Genomic DNA, 20,652 nt, shown 5'->3' with positions numbered 1-20,652 from the left:
TCGAAGGCATATTTCAAGTATTTTTATTATGTACTATTGAAATGCTAAAAGCTTGCCATCTTGTTATTGTAAATTTTTTGGCTTTTTGTGCTTTGATGACAAAATATTAACTAATATAAAATCCATTTTCATATTTTTTAGCCATGCTAGGAAGGAAAGGCAATGCATTTTGTTCTCTTGCCTGGCAAGTCAACTCAATAATTTGGCCAAGATTAAAATAAGTAAAGTCTCAATCTGTGGATGGATTGTCATGAAAGTTTATACAGACATTCCTGGTGATGAGTCCAAATGACTTTCATGATTTTGTGACTTGGGCTCTACCATTATCTCCTCCACAAGGTTGACATTTCTAGGTTTGAGTAAAAGGACTCAACAACTGCTGACAGATGAGTTGCCATGAAACCTGGCAACCCAAATTTCCCCTGAGAATAAAGTGTAATAACTTTGGTAATCCTCTGATTTTGATCTTCTGCCACCATTGGACATGTGAATTTGTCCAGTACTTTGGTTTATGACAAAACACATGAAAAATCCAAATACAGAACGTATACTGTAACATGAAGTTAAGATAGTGATACTACAAGCATGCATATTATAACCATGCGGTATTTCAGCAGTGCCACTGTGTGCACATTAACATTTAACTTAATATAGATGAACTGCATTAACACAGAAGACAGGCTACTTAAAGACTATTTCTCATAATCTTCTATCACTGTCACCACAACTACCAATATGTATTACAAAGTAATATGGTAATTTGATGTATTACTTTACCTTAATTAGGAACAATATTATAGCTGCGAGTTAGTTATAGTTACTGCTGCTTTTCTTGCTGTCACAGGAACCTTGACTGCCTCAGACATGATGCTGAGCCTTTTCATGCCATTGCATCTCTCTCTTATGTGCCCTGTGTCTGATTTTCATCATCTTTGTGTGTGTGTGTGAATGTGTGCGTGAATGGGTGGATGACTGGATATGTAAAGCGCTTTGGGGTCCTTAGGGACTAGTAAAGTGCTATATAAATACAGGCCATTTTTACCATCTTTTTAGGGGTTACTTAAGAGCATAAAAGTCATAGATGAAGCTGCATGATACATATCTACATGATAGCTTTTTATGCTAAATACATTATACAATAAACAAATACACTATATTGCCAAAAGTATTCAGTTGTTTGCCTTCAAACTCGGCCCACTCTTTTCAGCTACAACTTCAACTACTCTGGGAAGGCTTTCCGAGGATGAGGAGTGTGTTTATGGGAACTTTTGACCATTCTTACAAATTCTTACAAAAGGCCTAGCTCTCAATCTCCGTTTTAATTCATCCCAAAGGTGTTCTATTGGGTTGGGGTCAGGACTCTATGCAGGCCATTCAAGTTCTTCCACACCAAACTTGCTCATCCCTGGCTTCAAGGACCTTGCTTTGTGCACTAGTGCATGGTCATGTTGGAAAAGGAAGGTGCCATCCTCAAACTGTTTCCACAAAGTTGAGAGCATGAAATTGTCCTAGGTTCCTTTGACTGGAACACCATAATTCTCCCTCCACCAAACTTTACACTTGGCACAATGCAGTCAGACAAGTACTGTTCCCTTGGGAACCGCCAATCCCAGATTCATCCATACTAGGTAAAGAGTCCAATGGTGCTTTATACCACTGTATTGAATTGAACTGGAGCTGCTCGGCCATAGAAACCCATTCTATGTAGCTCTATATGCACTGTTCTTGAGCTAATGATTGTAGAAGTAGTCTGCATGCCCAGGTGTTTGTTTTCATACACATGTGGCAAGGAAGTGATTGGAGTAGTTAAATTCAGTGATCTGGATCGGTTAGTGAATACTTTTGGCAATGTATGTATGGACATATTTAATGTTCAAGAGTATGCTGTTAACTGGCAATTATATGAAAATACTCCTTGCCTGGTAATGTGGAGTAACACAAAAGTAATGTGAAGAGTAGTGCAGCAAGCTATTTTCTACCAGGAATAAAGTAATGCATGCTGTTCAAAAAACAAAGAAAAAGTTTTATATGATACAATACCTTCACTAATGGCCTACTACATGCTGTATGACATGTAAACACCAGATTGAAAGAATGACCCGGTATTTTTAAAATGAATCTATTTCAATAACAAAGATTTTCTGGAAACTGTCTGTATTTAAACTGTCTGTGTGGAGACGACAGGTGAAAACTGCAGTGTCAAAACTATTGGCTGTAGTCTGACAATGATTCAGCTTTTTCTGAGCCTTTTTAAATTTAAGCTTGAATTATAAATAATGAACTGATGGATGGAACAGTAGGTCCAGGTCTGGATATCCACTGGCTACAGTGGAAGCCTCAAAATCAGAGACTTTTTTTTGCTCAAAATTATCATTAAGAAGTTGGGACTTCATCTCAGTTAACACTTGTAGCTACAAGAAAAAAATACTGTTAAATGCCTAATGTGTAGATACAGACATTTCCCTAATGTATTTAAAATATATGTATAATTTGAAAGACACACTGACTACATATCCAGTCTGTCTGAGGGGGTAATGAGACCAAATGGGGTGTCAGCCGCTTCCTACTCACTGGACAACAGTCAGCCAATGAAAAGGCTCTGCACAAAATATGTCCATATCAGCTCCACATGGGTCAGCTATGACTGGGAATATTAATTGATTTCATTATGCATTATGTATCTGTTCCAAACCACTACTGCTTGTAGTCCAACTTAAAGTGGTCAGTGAAAAAAGGCTGAAAAATGAAGTCAGCCCACACGAGCTTACTGGGAGTCTCACAGCATGTCCATGCGGACCGCATTTTAACCTTATGAGAAACACACAGCCTGCCAATTTGAAGCTTGCTCCCTCGTTACCCATATAACACTTATTAAAGGTCTGGGGGGGGAAAAAAGAAAGAACTCTTCAAAGCACAAAATGTACTTTAGTTTTTCAATGTCCCAGTGTTTGCCTGGTCCTTTAAATGAGCAAGTTTGTCATTTAATATAATATAGATTGAACAACTTATTCACAATCTAGTTCTGCATGTAAACAATATTTTAGTGAAACATTTTATTCTGACTTTTTTTTTTTTTTTTTTTGCTGTTTTTGAGCTGGCAGTATCTTTTATTGAAAAAAAGCCATGCTGCTTTGTGTCATTATTCCTGTGAGCTATCACCTGAAAGTGTTTGTCAGTGGCTTCCTGAGTGTGAAATCCAATTCTATGGCTGCAGATGAGACAGAGAAAATGTGAAAAGATGCTGATTATCATAATTTTGGTGACGCACAATATCTCACAGAAATTCTTGTCTTTGTAGATTAGACTTAAGGCAATTTTGTATGTGGCCTGAGGGAGATACTGTCAGAGGCACAAGTCAGGAATAATGAGAAAGGTAACAGTAGAGGAGAAGAGTTAACTGACAGTAGTTAACTGGGTTGTCACAGCTTTCAGTTCATGTGAAAAGCAAAAAATAAATAAATAAAAAAGGAAAACTGGAAAATTGGAGAAATAATCAGATAACTACAATTGCTTAAATATATGCATATATATATATATATATATATATATATATATATATATATATATATATATATATATACACAAAAAGGAAATTTAGTTTGTAATAAAATGAAACATAGTTAGTACTACTAAACCACAAGTACAGTATGCATCTGACCTATGTTCCATATAAATGTGCATATAAGGCAGATTGAATTTTTTTATGCAGTTATATCTGCGTTCCTCTAAGACACTGCTGTTTCTGTGCAATGAAACTCTTTCACTGAATATTGCATCATTGCAGCTTCACTACAGCAGTGATGCTGCTGCTTACTTGACACATGAGCTAGCTCCTAGAATCTTGTTGCCCATCACTCTGAAGTTACAGTAACTGTCAGCATAGGCATAAGTTAGTAAGGGGCTGGCACTGGCTTAATTGGCTCTGTTTATTATCTTGATTAAACTGCTTCCTATGGCAACATGACATTTGGTTGTTTAGAAAGAGGGGGAATTTTTAGGAGTGACGGAGAGAGATAGAGAGGCATTATATATACATATATTTGCATTTAAAGTTATGAAATATGATTTAATAAACATGTTTGTGGTTGTTACAGTAAAAAACCTTGACCCCCCCCCCGTTTCCCCCATCGCAACCTGTATGTATCAGTGCTTCACTGTAAATAAATGCACTAAACTTGACCTCTCTGAGTCCTGACATTGAGTCCTCTCCACCCTGGGTTTTCTATTTTTAACTGATAGAAGTGACACGTGGTGTGGCCTTCTTCTGTAGTCAGGGGTTAAAGTGGGATTCAGCAGGTGGGGGAACTCTAAACTGGTTGTATTGGCTCAGTGTTGGGAAAAGAATCATAGCTCATAGCAATAACTTCTATTGAGAGCTCCAGTAGATTTCCTTAGTGTACAGGCTGTGATCAGCGGACCTGCTGCTTTTTGTGGACAGCATTCAACAAGATGCCAGCAGATGTTTCACGAGTTGTCCTGGCTGATTTCCATCCTCTACACTGACAGTTCACGGTTCATGCTGTCTTTTTTCTAAATGGTACAAAGTTGGTATGAAGGTGAAATCACAGTCAGTGGATCTTAGCATCATCAGCTTAAATTCAAATGAATATCTGCTACACTTAAAGTAACCTAACTCTGACCATGAGACCACAGCCACTGTGCACCAGTCACATACTGTTCTTTACTTTAAACCCATCACATTACAGCAAACTAACCTGCTTATCCTGCATTTATCTCTATTTTCATGCAACCTTTAAATAACACATCTAGTCTACCTCAGTTTGTTTTGCAGCACTTTTCACAATTAAAAACAACAACAACAAAATGTCACGTGTACAGGCCTATTATCTGATTTAAAAACACGGGGGGAACCATAAACATGAGCAGTCCTTGCCTGAATCTAACCTCTCTTCCTCCTGTCATGTCCTGGCTTTCTTTTCATTCTCAATCTCTGAGTGAAGTTAGCTCTCTTTCTGGATCCTTTGTTACTCCTGAATCTAGTAACATACTGTGTTGCACACAAACAATTTGCATGTTTGCTGATGTTTGTTGAGCTGATAGAAACGTTGCATCTGAAATGACTTGTTCGCTCCTCTTCAGTAGGGCTAGCTAGATGCCGAAGTACCGCAACTTAGGAGACCTGCAGTGGTTCCGGTGTTTTGGCAAAAACAAAAACACCATCCCACTTTTATATATATGGTATACGTCATCTCTTTGTATGCATCCCGTGGTGATTAATAAACGAACAGGATTGCCATTCATGTGCTACTCTTTAGGCTCAAATCGGTTTGATGTTTGAAGGCTGGCAATGAAGGAAATTATAAGTCAAGCAAAATTAACAAGCCTGTTTTGAAATTTTCTTTTGTATGTCCCTTATTTAACTACAGCATTGCTTGCTTACTAGAACAATATAAAAATGAATGGTTAAAAAGAGATCTATAAAAAATTATTTTATGTTTTTAAAAAGGTTTTCTATGTGTTTGAAAAAGTCAAATCTTCATAAACCTAGTAACAAAGGGAAGCTAAAGCAAGGTAGATATAGTTTGGTCTTTTGCAATGTGTTGCATTTTGCACAATAGGAGAACAATACTGAGTAGGCTGAACTGAAATGATCTAACAAGGAAAATAAAAATGTGCCCTTTTTTTTGGGAAAAAAACAAAAACAAAACACATCTATGTAACAACAGCACTTACTATTGTTTTTAAATGATGTGTTCCAGTGTTAGCCTTTATACATACTGTATAACAAAAGACAGCCTCAGGAGACACTTCAGGCTTTAGCAGCCACTGAATCATTTCTGAAAATGCTTTGTTTGATATGTAAGATTAAAATGTCTCTGATGTGGACCCATTACTCAAGTCAAACAGAGTGAGACAGGCCAAATGCTGAGAGGAGATCTTAGAATTATAACAAAACATTTTGGTCTCCAACCACTGTTGTCCCTAGTGTGACAGTGGCATAAGGCAGGAGTGAACACAGTCAGTGGACTAGTTGAAAAAAAATCTTTCTTCTTTATTTTAAATAGACTCTTATATGATTGAGAAACACAAAGTTAGAGAATAGACATGTCGTTCAACATTGTCTACAGTAAAAATGAGTCCATTAGACTCCTACTTTTGCTGATATCCCAAATTAGCCCTTCCCATTTTGCAACCCTATCACTCAGCCTCTGATTAATTAATTGCTGTAAAACAGCTAATTGCCCTGTGACACCAGAAGTCAAATACATTACAAAGCTTTAGCACAAGTTCTCCCAGATAAAGAGAACATCACAGATGTTCTTACATTTTAGCCATTATTTAAAAAGCAAAATCAAAAAGGGCAGTCTTCCCAGTCTTTAAAAACTCAAAAAAGCAAAAGGATGACTATGTTCTTAAATAAGATGCAGTTTGTCACTGGCAATGTGCAGCGAGCGAGTCTCTCTTTTTATTGTCTGCGATAGCTCTCATGAACAAGCTGAAAGCTACAGCTGCCACAGAGTGTCAGCTTGTACTGAAATTAGCCAGCACCTTATGTTGTATCAGTATATTATTACTGGCACTAAAAAACTGATTTTCTCACAGTAGTCTATTTGCAGCTGTGAGCCTTGAACACATTCCCTATGGATAGCTAGATATATAGAGAAAGAGACATAGTGTAGACAAAATATATTTAAAAAATATGTTTTCCAAATTCAATTCAATTCAGTTTCAGTGCCATCTCACAACAACAGTCGCCTCAAGGCCCTTTTTATTGTAAGGTAGATCCTACAATAATACAAGTGTTATGTGTGTATATCAATATTAAGTTAAAAACCTGATTAAAGAAAATCACTTTCTATTGTCACAAAACATACACGGACAAAATAATCCAGTCTATAGTAGTGTAGTTACCTTGAAGCAAGTTCATTATGTCTGTAGCCAGTACAATATAATAATGGCAGACTCTGGAGCCAGTGGTAAGGTAAGCAGCTCCTTAAAAAAGTACTAGTATCACACTAATTAAAGGTCTTACATTTACTTAAGTAAAATATCCCCTGTAGCCTATCATGAATCTCACAGTTAAACACTTTTAATTTGTTATGTGAGAGTTAAAGTTAAGCAGTGTAGCTTAATACTAACAGTGCCTTTCTACTCCTTTGGATCAGATTATATTGTTTAGCCTCATTCAGTTTGTCAATTACCTTTTAAGTTTCATTTTTCCCAGGGCTTTTAACACAGTAGAACTACAGTGTGACCTGATTCTACCTAGTACCACCACCTCCTATTGACCTGGACATATTGTCTAACTACCTTTGTGTGCTGTGTTGCCCTTTGCACCTCTCCTCACTCATGCCTGCTTAAATAGCACAGCATTTAAAGTGGCATGTTTTCTTCTCTGCAGAAGGGCCGCAAGGGAAATGTTTCCTGAGAGAACTTCAGCTGCTGTGTGGTGCATTATTATTTTAAGGAGTCTGAAAAATTAAACCACACACTTCTGATCTTGTATGACAAAAATAAATACTAAAATATTTGTGCATGCAATTCTAAAAAAATGCTAAACCCATTAAGGTTAAAATTTCACATATGAATTTGTTCTTCCATATTGTTGCTTCACAATATTCAGCATATTGGTTTAGGTAATTTAGAGATATGCATTCAATATCCATCAAATTCTTAAATTAAACATGTTTAAGAACTTAACTAGGATGTTTTCAGGATTTTTTTAAAGGGTCCCATATGGAAAAGAAATAGAAAAAACTTATAAAAGACTTGCATAAGATGTGGCCTACTTCATATAGTGAATCATATAAGGCTTATATGATTTACTCATGAAAGTGGCCACTTTCTCATTACTTGCATATATTGTTTTAGTAAGTATCCAAAACATACAAGTTTTATTTATATAATTTTTCAAGGGATCTTATATCTGTTTTCACTCTTGTATGCTTTTCATACAAGTTTCACACAAGACAGATACAAACTTTATAAGATATCTTTTCTATATGGGGTGGCATGGAGAGAGGATCAGAAATGATGATGATACTTCCAGGAGGGTGATGCTACACCATGCCCCCAACTTCCACCCCCCCACTGTAAACTCCCTTTGACTAATGATTATAGGAGCATTTACTGTGTAAAAAAAAATAAAACAGACAGAAATAGTAACCTGGCTTTGTCAAAAGTAACAAATTCCATCCCAAAACTTTTCTAAAGCTCTTTGATGGACATATCAAAGTTTGTTTGAAGCTTACAGTTTCTCCATGTTTTGCATCTTAACACCAAATTAAAGTAATTCCTCGCTGGCTGAAACTATATGTTTGAGGAACTAACTTGAAAGTGCTATTAATCTTCTCATTTACTCTCAAGCAAAAAGCAAACATTTCCCCCCTCGAGAAGACAATTTTTCTACTGTTGAGCTTCACTTGTGCAGTTTAGAGAGATGAGCATTTGTCATCCCACCTGGACTCTATCAAGAGTCGGAGATTAAGCGTGCTTTCACACATCAGGTTACTCGCTCGCTCACTCTGCTCATGCATTGCAATCCTCACCTCAGGGCAATACCACATTTAATGGGTAAAATGTGCATTTTAGGAGCTGTTGAATAAAAGTGACAATCCAAAGTCAGGTGACCATTAAATTAAATTAAATAGCATTACATAACTAAATAAAGTGCAGAGGGAATTGTTCTGTGACAGGGTTTCAGTAATAGTAATTATCTACAGTTGGATAATAGTACTTTTATTCATTTTAATCATATAGTCCTCCCTTTTATGAGTACGTCGTCACTGACTCTGATAAGTTAATTGAAATATAGTGCTACTCCGATAGCAGCGCTTAGAGTTTTAAAATAACTATTCACAGACATTTGACAATTACGACAGGTTTACATACAGGTCATGTTCGGTGTGGCTTTAATATTTATCAGTAGTTCTATTAAGTTCTCAGGTAAGAAATTTAAGCTCACTCAATTGACTGGTGACAGACACATTTATAAATGTGCTTCTTTCTTTCACCTCTATTTAATCTCATTCTGCTTACATACATTCTTATAAAAAGCATGCATTATGAATACTAAATTAGGTTTCAGTGTATTAAATGCTTGTAATGAAATCAACTGACCTAAATATGTTGATTACGATTTAGAGTTTGCTGCCAAATTAGATAAGACAAATGCAAAAAGACACCAAGTATGAAACTGATTAGTTACGGGTGCTCTTTCTGCACAATTTACAGTACTGCATAAAAGTCTGGAGCCACACCTAATTTCTTTATATTTGCTTCCAATGAGCCTTTTGTGCAATACTTCTCCAACGTTGAAGCTTGGAGGTCTTTCCAAGTTTTTCTTTGGACATGAGTTGCTTTTTCACTTATTTTCATTCCAGTGCTTGTATCTGACTGTTTGTGTTCTTACCAGTTGTTTATAAATCAGTGTGGTAGTGTTTGTGGTAGCATCACCATTGTGCATCTTACAGGTGGGTTGCTGAAATCAAAATGAGGCCTGAGTAAGAAGAGTATGACAGTAGGAACAGTTTGGGAGTACTGAGTATAGGCCAGTCTTTGCACCCCGATCCAAAGTCTTTTTAATATTAACATTAAACTGAAGACCCAGTTCAAAGATGGGTGTGGTCTAGAATTCTGGCAGCTGGTGTCACATTGCAAGATTGTCTAGTTTTAGTACTTCTGACAATTTGGGTGAATGTTTTTTTTTTTCTTGTCAGCCTTTAATGGAACCATCAGAGCTTAATTTTGATGAAAGCTTTCTATGAGATTGTCTGCAGGAGCTCTGGCACCTGCAGAGTTTACACAAGGTGGCTGAGATTGGGATTCATATAGTGAGGCAAAAAAGATGAGCGACACAAGAACCGACAGGGAGAGAGTCTCATCTGATCTTTGAATGGTGTTTGATTTTTTTTTTCCTATGCCCTTGCTCTCTGTGTCTTTTCAGGACCAAATACCAGCAGTAGATGTAGCAAAAAGGACAAGCCAAAGAAAATAATAAATCACTGGATTTTCCACTATTTTGACATTTTGTGTCTTTATGTGGACTCCCTGCAGACACTGCCATAATCTGCTAAGGTACTTTAAAAACTGTCAGTCATTCACTACATCTGGGTAAATGCCACCGTGGAGAATGATAAATATTTCTTCAAAAACACAAGTTGCCTTTTCGTGATTCAGCATGGCATTTTACTAACATAAACTGAACAAATCAGCGACTGTGGAAAAAGACTATGTAAAGAAAAAAATGTCTATACAGATACACAAACTTATAATAAAACATGTTTAATATGACTTCAAATAAACAAACAAAAATAAAGACTAGAAAGCGAAAGTTACTGAAAAAATTTTAAGTGTGCCTATGCTACTGTCGGATCAGGATGTATGTGGTTTGAGCAAAAAACTGTTGAGTTAAGTTAAGCAGAGAGTCCTCAGTACTCAGCTGTTAGGGCTGGTTGCTATAGTTACTCCTGTGAGTGGCAGGAGGGAATGGGACACACACACACACACACACTGCAGTTGGGGTCAGACACAGAGAAGGGCAAACAGGAATTAAGCTCTCAAACAAATGCTTCCCAAGAGAAAACTGCAGGTCCGATCGCAAAAATTCTTTCACCGTGAGTGGTAGGAACTTCCAGACTACAATATACTAAATTTTCATGTCTGCAGAGTGACGTGGTGACAGTGTAAAGACACCATTCGATGTTAAGTTTGAGCTGAAAATTGAGAGCAGCTTTAGAATGGTCGTCTATGGGGGACAGAGAGGGAGGAGGCTGTGCTTTGATGGCATTTGTGAGAAAACTGTAACTCTGATCTCAATGAGGAAGACACTGGATGAAAGAAGACAACGCTAGCTACGTTTTGATGTATAAATTATAGATGTAGGGCAAACTGTTTGGGTGGGACAGGAAGAGAAAGACAAATTTTTTTAATTATTCTCCACACTCTGGTTTAATGGCAATTGACAGTGGGGCGAACATTCTGTGAAAAATCCCAATTTTCCTAAAACTTAAACTGCTCTTGTGAAACAACTGTAAAACATATCTGAGCATGGGTTTGGTCAATAAACGTCCAAAATCTTTTGACCCGTTTAAAGTTTAAACGACGTTTCTTCGACAAAGTATGGCCGAGCAGTAGGCCTTCAAAGTGGCCTGGGTTGGCGCCTTTTTTCTGACCCTTCCCCATCGAAATGAATGGGGAAAAATGGGATCTTTTTTGGGAATTTTGGGAAAACCGTGTGACGAATCCCTACCAAGAGTCATAGCACACCATTCCTGATCGAGCCGCACAAAACGGTGTAACATACGTGGGGGTCATCTCAAAGCTACGGGCCGTAATAAATCTGTCAAATAGTAATAAGTGTGCCATTACATAGGCACACTTAATGATCTAACTCCAGCTATGTTACTGATCCTAGTCTAAAATCACATTTACATTATGCTTTGAGATACTCCTGATTGAACTGACTAGAAATACACAGAAATATTAGGTTAAACTTTCAGTTGAGTTGGGTTTGGATATTCTTCAAAGTTCTCTTTACAGTACATCAATGCAACTGGGTAGGGTGTGCAGTGGACCGGTCCCATGGCTTCTTCTGGGGATATTTACCTGTGCTAATTTCATATGAGGACAAATGGACATTAGAGTTGGTACCAGGGAGCCAGCAATATAAAATCATTTTAATGACCACAAATGATTTATACATGTGTTTCTACATAAAGCTCAACTGTGAGAACAACTTAAGAGAAGTCAAGGTTCAGCCTTGATAACAAAGATAATATAGGAGACAACTTACTCTTGTGACCCAAGGATGATCATGAATAAACACTCTTTCTTGCCTACTTACACACACACACACACACATACACATACACATGCACAGGCGCACACACATGCATCACAAGCACATAGACACACAAGCTTTTGAAGTGTAATGCACAAAAATTACTTTTTACACGATAGCATGCGGCACCCTCCCCACCCTCTTATCTCTCAGTGTGTTTTGTTTATCTGCCTCCTCACCGCTGCTCTCCATTTATCAGCTGCTCTGGCATTCCTGTTAGAGCATCCCCGTGGCTTGTCTCTTGGACAATGATGGACACAGGTGGTCGGAGAAGGTGTCCACACGGCTCAGACCAGAGCACTGTCCTGGGGCTCTGGCAGTGGCCTTGAAGGCTTATCATCTCTCCACAGAAGTGCTCTTTCATGCTTTTGATCTCATATAAATTAGTTTCTCTGGCTTTTCTGTTAAAGCAATCTTCCTCCCCGCTCCTGTCACAGAAAATCCGAGTGGCGATGGGTATGATCAGAAATTTATGTGAGTGTCATTTCTGTGACCCTCATGTTGGCAGCTGGGACCTTGATTGACCATCTTAAGGACGTTAGTTTGAGATAAAGCATGAGGGCAAATACAGTTAGTTTATTATCTGAGTTCTCTAAATGTAACCAGAACAATAACCAACAGGCCACAGCTAATTATTTTCCTTGAATGCTTAACATTAACAAACATACAATGAACTTCATAAAAATACAAACATTTAAATAGTTAAAATGCCACTAAGCCCGAAAACAAAACATCAAAAGGTTGAAACTAAGATTTCTTAGTGTAATATATGTTTACTATATTACATCACCTCTTCTTTCAACAAAGCTTGAGAACTGAAGAGACCAAATGCTGTATTTTTGAAAGCCAAATGTTTTTTTTTCTCTCTCTCTGTTTTTCTCATACTTGTTAGAGGGTTGCAGATACTTAACAGTCCGAGGCTTCCTTTGTCATATTTTCTTTTTACAATATCCCAAATGTTTTCATCGGGTGACAGATCTGGACTGGAGGCAGGCCAGTTTAGCACATTTTCTTCTACAGTGCCTTATGTTGTAATATGTGCAGAATGTGGCTTGATATTGTCTTAGTGAAATAAGCAAGGTCTAGTCTGAGAAAAACATAATCTATTACTCTAAAACTAGTATGTATCATTTAGCAAATAAATGGATAAATTATCAAATAATAATGATATTAATAATAATAATAATTCTTTGTGAATGGTTTCCACACGTTTTCCTGATCCCATGCACTGACGGCCTTTGCAGATTGTTATGTAAAAGAGTCTATTGAATCTGAATCTTTTTGGTCTTGGCCCATGCGGGGCATGGCAAATCTATCAATCATGTCATGTTCTCTAGATCTTCCCAATGTTTACAATCTCACACAATAGTGAGCCCTTTTTTCATCTTTACTCTAAAGCTAAGGCTTAGCCCCTCTGAGAGGCTCTTTTTATAACTAATCATAAAATGTATTAAAACGAATTAGCTGTGAAATGTTTGACAAGACTTTTTAACACTCCACTTTTATGTTTTCAATGTCCCAAGCTTTCCTGAAATGTGCTGCTTAATCAAATCAAAAGTTAGTCGGGTTTTAAAAAAAAAGTGTTTTTGTTTTTTTTGTTCCATATATGTTTTTGATAAAAAAAAATATTTTAATTGTTTGCAAATTAAGGTTTGCATATGTTTACATCTTAGTGGTCCTCAACCATCATACTGAAAAAAAATTAAATATGAGATAAAGAAAAAATTAAGCACAGCTCAGAGAAATTCAGAAACAATTTTGAAGACTTCCCTGTAAAGAAATTTCTCATAGACCACTACAAGACTTTTTTGGAGCAAGGAGCTTTGGGAACAAACAGTAACTCAGAACCTCAACATGTCACGGTCCTGGGTCGGTGACCCAGTGTTTTGAGTTTCTTGTGTCTCTGAGTTTTTGTATTATGATCTTAGTTCTCTTTGTTGCCCCAGTTTATTCTTTAGTCTAGTGTCTTAGTTTGGCTTTCTTGTATTCTCTTTAGGTTTCTGAGTATTTAGTTAGCCACCCTCTGTGTCTCCCTGTTGTTGTTCTCTGTGTTTCTTAGTTGCTCTGTCTTGCCTAGTCAAGTCTGCGTCTATGTTACATTTCCTGTTTTACTTTGAAGGTCTGTGTCCCAAGTGAAGGTATTGAGTTTCGCTTCCCTTGGGTCTCGTTATGTCCGATTTCTCCCAGTTGTGCTCCCCTTCTGTGTCTCATTCCCCTCGTTATTTCCCAGTGTATTTAAGCCCTGTGTTTCTCTGTGTCAGTGTTGTGATCTCCATCATGACTGTGTGCCCCCTCTGTGTGTTTCCTCGTTAGTCAGTTCCTTTATGACTTCCTAGTTTAGTTTCATATTATTTTATATCACCTTAACTTCGGTCAGCAATAAAACTGTGTTTTGAGTTCATTCCTGCCTCTGTGAGCTTGCATTTGGGTCCTCATCCTGCCTGCACACAGCCTAATCATGACACAACACTTATCTGAGATTTGACAAGTCTGCAGTGATACTGATAATGACAAATTCCAAACAATTTTAATAAGACATAAACATAACGGCTCCGTTACCTGCCAGTTTCAGGACTTTAGATTTCGAGACTATCAGAATATAACACCGTACTAAATCCTGAATACTGTTGAAAATCCTGTGGATCTATATGAAAAATGTCACTCTTTGCTTCAGTATTGCTGCTATCTGAGTGTTCACAGCATGAAGGCCTAGGGCTTTATATTAGTACTGGTTGTCTGACCTACCTTAAAGTTCCCTCTTTCCTTTTTGTTCACTCCTCCTACTCACTGAGGTGCACCTGCTGGGGTACATTCAATTTGAAAATGGCGTGCAGTGTATTGCTATGGTTTCCAGGTTAAAAGATATGACTTTAAACTGTGTGTGGTGGTGGGCAACAGTGTGCAGTGGACTTGATGATCAGAATTGCAGCAATAGCAAGATGCGTGCAAACCTTCATCCATTCAGCCATCCATCTGGCACCACACTAGGTGTCAATTACAAACAGTGTGTCCAGGCAAATCTGTGCTCAACACTTGTGTGGTGGTTATGTTTTTTTGTTTGCCTGTTTGCCTGTTTTAAGCCATTATTTTGGGGTCTGTTGGACCTACTACATTTTGGATTTTCTAAATCAATCCAGCTTTGAACAAACAAACAAAAAAGTAAACTAATACTAACTGACTAATACTAATACATACGTTTATCACAATTCCCAGTGATCTGAGTTACATGTATGATTGAAATTTGGTATTAACCTCTGGAGCACATTTATAAAAAAAATTTACATTATTTTTTGCTATAAAGTTCAGCCTACTGATGTGTGTTGGATACATATTTCTTGCACTTGATGTATATATACTGTTCTTACTGTTAATCTTGGACCCACACAAAGCTGATTTAGGAAGGAAAATTTAGATCAGAGATCAGATCATCTCTTGATCAGGGTGATTTTCTAGACGGCATCAGATGTTAGCCTGGCTGCGTCACACTGCCAGACTGTGGGATAGCACATTCTTTGGGCAAAAAGAACATTTGGTTTCACCATTTTTGACACCCAAATTTATCCTTTTGCTAGTGAAAGCACAGTAAAATTATAATAAAATAGAAACAGTAAAATTGTGAGTAATTTGCCAAGATCGTATCAAAAACAAGAACATAATTGTTTTTTCTTTTACTACCTGACTTTCTTTTATAATCATTGTACCTCTTTCCTCCTAATCCTACTCAATTTGAGCATGTTTCTCATACAAAGAACTGGGCTTCAGGTGTATTTTGCAGATAGTGAGAATACCTATTTATTCAAAATCATTATGATTCACTAACAAGTGCATGTACTGAGAACAAAAACAGGTTGTTGCGTATGTTTTGTGAATCTTTTACACATGTAATAGTGAGAGCCAATGAGATAAGACCAAAATAACATAAGAGGGTGATACAAGCACCTATATTTCTATTTAATAAAATGCTTTGCTATGTCATGTCAGGGATCAAAAAGACTGGCACCTTATAGATTTTGTTTGATTGTGTTGAAGTTCTTAATTGTTTAAGGAGATGTTAATTTGTTTTACCAACTGTTCTTTTTTGTTCTTATTTTCTTACTTTTAATACCTAGATTGTCTTTCATTTGCCAAAACTAAATTTTGACCTAGTTAAAATTGTAGCTATCTGATTGTACCTCTTTTGTTTTGTGCTGAACAAGCCTGGCATAACAACATTAATCACCCAATTACTTCAGAAAATTCATGCAATAAACATTTGTTATTTGCCATAAAAAGCTGTCTGGTGCTTTAACAAGCATGCAATTAACTAATTAACAGAAAAATAAATTCCTAATAACTAGCAAATCACTCAGGCATGAAGCAGTTCTATTAAGAAGTAGCTTGTTGTTGATGCAGTAATTTTATGACCCACTGCTCCCCCCATATGATATGTCATGATACTTCATTAACCACCATAAAATTTAAAAAATGTATTGATATATTATCGATACTGATAATGATGCAAAAGTTTTGTTTTTTTCTTGTCTGAAAGCTTAATCCAAGCTTAAAAATTAATCCTACAAAGTAATTCAAGAAAGCAGACAAAAATTGGACTACATGATATTATATGTACCATCTGTATTAGTTTCAGAGAGAACAAAAATCCAAGACTGACACACTGGTATTGGTAATCATCAGTGACCGGTGTGATAGTTGAGAAAATTGAATCCATTATGCTCTGTGGATGTAATGAGGTGAATCTGATTTTTTTAAGCTCTTTAAGCATTCTGGCTCATTGTGCCTTATTGGAGAGGGCAGAAAAAGGTTTTTCTTTTTTTGTGATCCTCAGGAGGAGCTTGGATTTCTTGATGAGTTCCTGCTGCACTGATGTGAAAGAGACGGGATATCTAACTGTTCTGCTTCTGTGCGTCCACCCTCCAGGCCAAAAAATTGTATCTCTTATTCATTATTTGGCTTGTCATATCACACAAATTGCCAAACAAGAGAACCATTTCCAAATAATATGAATCAGTTTGCAAAACTTGAGTCACAGAATCAATAAATTTCAGCTAGAGACAGCCTACCAACAATATATGATTAGGAAAAGGGGGGAAAAAGTCTATACTACAGGGACTGAGTATGAGACATAGTGGGAGGAATAATACTTATTGGCTGTGGCCACTGTAAGGAAAGAGCTCATCTCCCTCTGCTGAGGAGTGTCACATGGAATTTGTTTCCATTTGTTCAAGTCAGTGAATCACTCAGTTTTATCTCTATTTCTCTTTTCCTTTCTATGCATCCCAATGAGCTTAACATAATATTAAAATATGGCAGAAAGCTGATGAGAAAAAATGAGTGTAATGCTCATCTGAGCGGCTGCTTCTACCATCTGTTCCTTTTCCCTGCATCCACATCAGGTGCATTGATTCTGACTGCTAAATTTGGGTAAAAGTAGAACTCTAAAGACACATATGTGCATGTACACAGCAAAACAGATGTGTTTTATATGCTTGTGTGAAAGGTCAAATGTTCAAAGAAAATTTCCTGGTCCAACTTATTGCAGAGTGTAATGAGATGGAATTGTTTATCCATTTACAAAACACTTGTCCCAATTGACGTGGGTTTTTTCGGTTTTTGCGATACATAACAGAAAATGAGAAATTACTTCAGGTTCTGTTTTAATATGCTGATGGTGAAATCTGCCTTTAACTTTCAGTGTGACAGAGATGTCTTTAAAGCATATATATATATATATATATATATATATATATATATATATATATATATATATATATATATATATATATATATATATATATATATATATATATATATATATATATATATATATATATATATATATATATATATATATATATATATATATATATATATATATATATATATATATATATATATATACACACACACACACACACACACACACACACACACACACACACACACACACACTGATAGCCCGGCAGGATAATTGGTCACAGATATATTGCAGTTGTGCTGATAATTCCCATACAGCATGCACAAGCTTAGTATTGCCTGTTGCTATGCCACCTCATGTGGTAACCAGGGAGCTTGTTAGCAATCTTATCCATTTTACAAGCTACGAAATGTGGAAAAAATATCAGAAACTTGTTCAATATTACAACTGCCAATAGAACAAGCAGTATCCACTCTTTCAGAGCATGCATTGTGTCATAGAGGTTGAAGTCCTAATATGTTTGAGGCAGGTTTGTGTATAAATTTCCATCCGTCCATTTTCTGTCACGTATACATATCAGGGTTGTAGAAGCAGTGGTCTAAGCAAAGATGCCCAGTCTTCTCTCTCTGGCCACTTTTTCCAGCTTTTGAACATTTCCAAAATGTTCAAATGTCCAAACCACCACAACTGTCTCCTTTCACTGTAAAGGAGCATCAGTTTTACTCTGATAGCTGCTCATCCTATCTCTAAAGCACCCTTTGAAGGAAGATCTTATTCTTTCAGTCACTACCCAGAGCTCATGACTATAGATGAGGATAGGAATGTAGATTGAGTAGTAAATTAACAGTTTCACTTTCATCCTCAGCTCTTTCTTCAGACTGATACAGAGTTCACATCACTGCCAACGCTGATCCAGTCTGTCTGTTGATCTCCTACTCTGCTCTCCTCTAACTTGTGAACAAGACCCTGAGATACTAAAATGCTTACGCCCAGGGCAGTAACTCGTGCCAGACCTGGGGTAGGTACTCCATCCTTTTCTGACTGAGAACCATGGCTTTGGAAGTGCCAATTCACATCCCACCTGTTTACACTAGGCTACAAAACTACAAGGTTACTTCTTGACAAAGTCAACAAAACCACACGAACAGCAAAAAAACAAGGATGGGATCTGTTTGTTAACCAGCCCAGCCAAAACCAACAGTTTAGTGTTTCTGCAGTATCTTAGTCCAAAGAAGGAACACGAGCTGAAGAGTGAAACCACGAGCATGCTCACCATTTTCTCCAGCGTTAATCGAGTGTCATATTGTAAATTTGTGGATGTGGAGTTAGAAATATCAGTTCACCAGATTTAGGCAACATAGCCGTCTGCTCAAGCGCTGTACCTTGAAGCTGCATAACCACTAATAGCATAACGCTCCCAGTTCTCCAAATGAGTGGTGAGTGCCAAAGCTATACTGCAGGCACTGGCAAGAAGAATGCTACGAATGACAGAAGAAGATAACGATCAGCGTGTTTTCTGATGTCCTTGGTATCAAGAAAGAACACTCAAATGATTAGCATTATAGACATTTGAAATAAATGATAGCAATAGCTGTCATATTTATTTTGACAGGCACTGACAAACAATATTGTTAAATCAGGGATGAGAGGATGGTGACAAATAATGCCTCCTTTCCTTTATTTTGGACAAACCCATAGGCTTGCAGACACTTCTTAGGCTCCACAGTCATTTCTAAAGCTAGAGTTTCAAACCAGCCATCTGCACCTGTAATCACTGTGAAATGTGAAGTTAGAAACTGTGAGATCTACAATACCTGCAAAACATGTAATACTATAGTTTAACTTGTATCATTAAAGTATGTGTTACTGAGATGTCTGTGGCACAGATATGAGAAAGACAAAGCAAATTAGGGTACAGAAAAGAAGAGAGGAGCAATGTCTTACATAAAAGTGACACAGAGGATTTGTTCCAGGAGACTTCACCCAATCCAATCAAGTGGGCTTTTCTGGATGAGTTCTCAAGCGATTCTTGCATGTCTTAGAAGAAAGCACTCGAGTTAACCTGTCCTTCATGAGGAAATTAGCTTTTTTCTTACAAGTATGATGTTCTGCTGCATTTTGTGGCTCTTACTGCCCACATAGAAAATGTGTACACCAGCAATGCAAACTGTATTGTTAATGCAGAAGGCAGCAGAGAGATGATGGTGTTATTTTATCAAATTATAATTCTTCTCAGAAAGGTTATGTCATCTTTGCATGCCTGTTAATAATCGACACATATAATTTTCATTTTATCACTGTGCTGACATGACGAGTGGCAATATTTGTCTATGTTTATTAAAGTTAACACTACATAATGTAGGTATTTAATTATATATCTTTTTTTTAGCTATATTCAAATAGCATTATTAATACATTTATTTATAAAACCTTCCCTCCACCCAATAAATCATAATTTTTTTTCAACAACAAAATAAGAAAAAAAAAGGACACAGTTAAAGGTTAGCAGTTAAAGGAATTCTGAAGGGAGCACACAATGATACTGCTTGACAAAGGCTGCTTATGGAGGAAGCTGGGTGGACAAAAACATTTGACTTTAACTTGGGAGTCCACTCTTTGTTCCACAACCCAGCAATTGTTATTCAGTAAACTTAATGATAGTGTTTTTTCTGCATTAATATAACCAAAGATTAATCATATTGTTGCCACACTGTAAAACTGTTTTTAATGTTTTAAGAATGATTTACTGGACTTTTTGGTTTTTGATAAATTACCTGTCAAATCTCAAAACCATTCAGTGCACTTGTCAGTAGACTCGTTGTAAACATTATTCCAATGGTGACAGCTTATAAATATTTATGATTTTACTCTTACTTTTGTTTTTTAGTGTTTTTGATAACTAATACAAAATGGACTGAGATCTAACCTTTACTCTAACTGGAGGCTTCCTAAAGGCAGTTTGATTTTCTGTCCAAAAAGCGTTTTAACTGACGCAAGAAGAGTTACTATTATGCTTTAAATCTGTGTGTCTGCTGTGTATCCTTTCCATTAATATTACAAATGATTGCCCTAAGCACTAAACTAATTTCTGTAGTTCTTATCTGCAATCTCAAAAGGGAAAGACAAAGCAAAACAAGGTCACTGGTTCCCGTTT

Source organism: Diplotaxodon limnothrissa, linkage group LG14 (genome assembly GCF_057381915.1).
Source record: "Diplotaxodon limnothrissa isolate DT_005_m linkage group LG14, D_limnothrissa_male_GT1.1, whole genome shotgun sequence".
Taxonomy (NCBI): Eukaryota; Metazoa; Chordata; class Actinopteri; order Cichliformes; family Cichlidae; genus Diplotaxodon; species Diplotaxodon limnothrissa.
Note: the sequence above shows the minus strand (reverse complement) of the source record.